This window comes from Echinops telfairi, unplaced genomic scaffold, assembly GCF_000313985.2.
Source record: "Echinops telfairi isolate 266 unplaced genomic scaffold, ASM31398v2 ScPeMD7_12;HRSCAF=54, whole genome shotgun sequence".
In the NCBI taxonomy this organism is placed as follows: domain Eukaryota; kingdom Metazoa; phylum Chordata; class Mammalia; order Afrosoricida; family Tenrecidae; genus Echinops; species Echinops telfairi.
In genome coordinates, this window is record NW_022103909.1 from 4,082,026 (window position 1) to 4,086,159 (window position 4,134).

Consider the following 4,134-nt stretch of genomic DNA (forward strand, 5'->3'; position numbering starts at 1 on the left):
CCTGTTCCTTCTTCCAGGGTAGCGGGGACTGTCCTGTAAGAATCTCATTAGGAAACCCCGCCCCGACAGACTCCATTCTGTTCCCTAAGCTCATATGGAAACTGCCATTTTGATGTGGTATAAATCCCCAAGTGCCTAATGCTGTGGGGAAGGAAGTGTTAGAAAGATGAAACGTCACCTTCAGAAGTCTGTAGACCGTTATGTCAAGAAACAATAGTTTCACGTTTTGATATTTTTGTTTAATAAAGCTTTCTATCATTCCCCAGCAATGTCTTACTTTTCCTCATTTACTTCCAAGAAGAGGGCCAGGGCCCCAAAGAAAACGGACAAAGGAATCTCTTCAGGAAGCAGAACCACAGCTGCCAGAAGACCATGCAAGGGCTTTTTCTACTCCCAGGGCCGGGACTGTTAGGCCTTTGCAGCAAGAGGTGCTCAGTGGGACAGCCTGCTGACTGCCGCTGCCATGTGCCCAAGGAGGACTTTTGTATAACAGAGGATGTTGTATCATTATCTTTTCCTTTCTCTTCTGTATGTAATGTTGGAAGAGAGGGGGTTTAACTTTGAGCTTATTGCACTGCAGCCCAAGCATGCTGTATTTAGACGCACTGAAAGGTCTTCACATCACCTCAAGGTCCTGGTCTTGGATCTGAACATACTATCAAGGGACGTGGAGGATGTTGTTGTTGAACAGAGCCAAGGGTGACAGTGAGTACGAGAGAGAGAAAGAGGTTGAGTAGTGAAGGATGGATTGCAGAAAAGATGACTGTCAACTGACGAGCTGGTCTCCCTTTCCTCCTTAGTCATCACAAGTTCAATGCTGACGAGAGGCTCAGGTGACCCCATTTTGTCATTGAGCTTATATAGCGGGGCAGGGTTTACTGGAAAACTCTTCAAAGGGATCTTAGCCAGTATGTAACATTTTGCTTTTCTTCAACGAGGACTTAGGAATTTTGTTTTTAAACAAATTTCTATTATAAATTAGGAGGGGTTTATATTTCAGATCATCAACTTTGTATTAAACAGTTTAAATCACCAATCAAACCTTCCAATCATTTATCTTTCCGGCTTCTTGGACCAACTTCCATTTCACTCAAGCTGTATCTTCCCTCCTTTACACACTGTCCCCTTACCCCCACCAATCTCCAGAATCTATTCTCTTTGGTATGGAGTCTTTATCTTGGCATCTCTCCACAACAACACCACCCCCTCCAATCTTATATTAGCAATCTCCTATTTATCCTTTTGTGATTGGCAACGTAGGTGATTTTTGACCGTGAACAAATCTAAGGATGGTTAGGTAGGTAGAAGATAAGAAAGCCTTGGTCCTTAATGTCACCTTGGAGATTCTGTACCAGCTCTGGAGAAAATAAAGTCAAATTTATCCCTGTCACTCTGCCACATGTAGTCAAACTCAATCTCTAAATAATACACACGAAGTCCTATAATCTGAGAAACTAGCCAGTTTTGCTGGGGGAAAAACAACAGAATTTTCAAAGAGCAAATTGGGTACTACAGAGACCAGAGTATCTTCAGCAATTATTTAGGTTATTCCCAGGTTTCCTCATAGTCACGCCAGGCACGGTAGGTCAGTCAGGTACTCTTTCCCAGGAGTTAGGAACACGCTCAAACAGCTATAAATGATCCATTGGTTTGGTCCCAAGATAAGCCTATTTTTTATTTGCATAAACTAGTTTCTCTCAGCTCTACTACTCTAAGAGTTGAAGATAAAATTATAGACTTCAAAATGGGAAAAGAAAAAACATAGGTCAAGTAAACATTTCTATACATAATAAACAACTCAAAAGAGGACTGAACAGTGCAACCTAATTCTATGACTAGATAAGCCACATTTCTCCCCAGAGAACTTGTTTATGCAATCGAAAAAACAAACAAGAAAATCTATCTATTGCATAGAGCCGATACGAAGATCATGTATACCTGAATGTATTTAAAGAATTGGATTCTAAAGGATACGAATATCTAATTAGTCAGCCTAGTGTGTGGTAGTGTACAGGCTGTGTGTGCGCATACTGGGTCCTGTATGGTACAGTGGTCAGGGGTGGGGCTGCGAAGCACAAGGTTAGCTCCTGGAAACCACAAGGAGTTCCTTGGGAGAAAGATGGGTCTGTCTGCTCCTATGAAAATCTAGTCTTAGAAACTCAAAGGGGCAGTTGTTCTCTCCCTCATAGGGTTGTTATGAGTCAGAATCGCCCCACTCAATGGCAGTGGGGACAGTGTATTTAAAAAATAAAATAAAAAGCCATTGTTTTTAGTGTCATTGAGAGCCAGGATTTTCAGCATGGGAGAAAGGATTTTTCAATTTTACCAATGTAAAACTGAAGTAAAACCTTATAGCTCTGAATGGATCAAATAAAATTATCCACAAGTTGATGAATGGCTGAAGCTGGGTGACAGAATACATTATATGTTTCTTTGCATTTTAAAGGTTTGACATTTTCTTTAAAAAGATTATTCTGATGAGTACTTTCTTTTGAAAAGTAAGGATTATGTCTTCTTACTAGTTCTATTTCCCCTGAATTTTCATCTTTAACAAGAGGATACACAGGTACAACAGTGGACCGGGACTGTCAAATTTAGCATCTTCAGGATACAGCCCACCGGGTACATGCAATCTACCCCTGAAGAACATGGACAGCAGCCTCTGTGTACTCAACGTCTCAAGCTCAAATTGATCAAAACTGAGCTCAGATCAGGGACTCCACGCTACTTCCTCTGGCTGTGACCACAAACACAAATGGTTTAATTGTGAATCATCATCTTGGTGGGGCCCAGTATCTCTGTTCTCACCAGGCCGAGGGTGGGGGTACAGAAACTCCCTTCATTATAAATCTGGAATTCAACATATGAAGGGAAAGATCCGTTGCTGAAAAGCCCTACAACCAATGCCAATTTTCAAACTGCAGTTAGCACTCCTTTCCTTTCACGGAGTTACGTGTCTTTAACCTAACACTTGATTGAAATTACCAAAAAATTAGGTAATCTGGTTCTTCAGTACAAAACCCTACTAAATCACCAAAGTTAGATGTTAGTCTTCCAGAATCCATTTTAATTATCTTCCAAGCAACCTTGTCATCGTATCCTGAATCCTCAGTTCCCTGGCTCTTTCCTCACTCATTGGTAATGGGCAGAAAGTGAAGTCTGTCCCACCAACTGAGAAGACACAGGGAGTTCTGAGATAGACAAATGACAGGCTCTATGAGAAGTCTGGGGAAATTTCCATGAGCTTTCCATTCCATTTTCCCACAAACTCGTTGAAGTCCTCTCCTATATATTCAGTTTTAGGTAACCCGGCGATGCAGTGGTTAAGTACTTGACAGCTAACAGAGGCTGGCCGTTCAAATCTACACAGCAGCTCCACGGGACAAAGACTTGGCGGTCTGCTCCTGTAAGGATTATAGTCTAGAAAACCCTCAGGGGCAGTGCTGCTCTGTCACATGGGGGCACTGTGAGTCAAAAAGGAGATCGATGGCAACCAATACACCACCACCACAACACAAAACAGGATACAACTGTTTAATCACTGGGAAGAAACACAATATAAAATAAAACCCAGACACTTGCAGCACACTTTCCTTCCCTAAGGTTGATGCTGTGGTTTCTAGAGCATGTGGTGGCAGATAACCATGACACCAGCTCTTACATGCTGAGTGTCATGCTTGAAATAATAAAATTCGGAAATACTTTTGAAACACAGGTTCTGGTTTTTAAAATCTGCCCGTGCAGATCGTATATGCAGTGTACATTCTCAAGATGGTTTAACTATAGAAACTCTCACTGTGGCATTTATACTGCTTTGTGTTGTTGGGTTAGGCATTGGGCTGCTCAACCACAAGGTTGGTAGTTCAAGCCCACCAGCTGCTCCTCTGGAGAAAGATGAGGCTGTCTGCTTCTGTAATGATTTCCTCTCTGTAAGATCACTATGAGTTGGAATGGACTTGATGGCAGTGGATTTGGTTTGATTCTGTTATGAGAGGTGGGACCTGCTATCTAAAGCTTTTGAAGCTTTATTTAAAGATCAATCTTGGCCTGTCAGGATAGGACAGGCTGGATGAACAATCTGGAGGAGAAAACAACGGGACTGACAGTTACAGGGGGACATGGGAGAGGGGGAGG

The 4,134-nt window shown here is 42.2% G+C and overlaps 1 protein-coding gene across 2 annotated transcripts in view; it reads right to left on the reverse strand.

Moving 5' to 3' along the window:
* The window catches only part of SPATS2 (spermatogenesis associated serine rich 2), a 139,200-nt gene that overhangs the window by 9,636 nt on the left and 125,430 nt on the right, over positions 1-4,134 (reverse strand). The window lies entirely within an intron of this gene.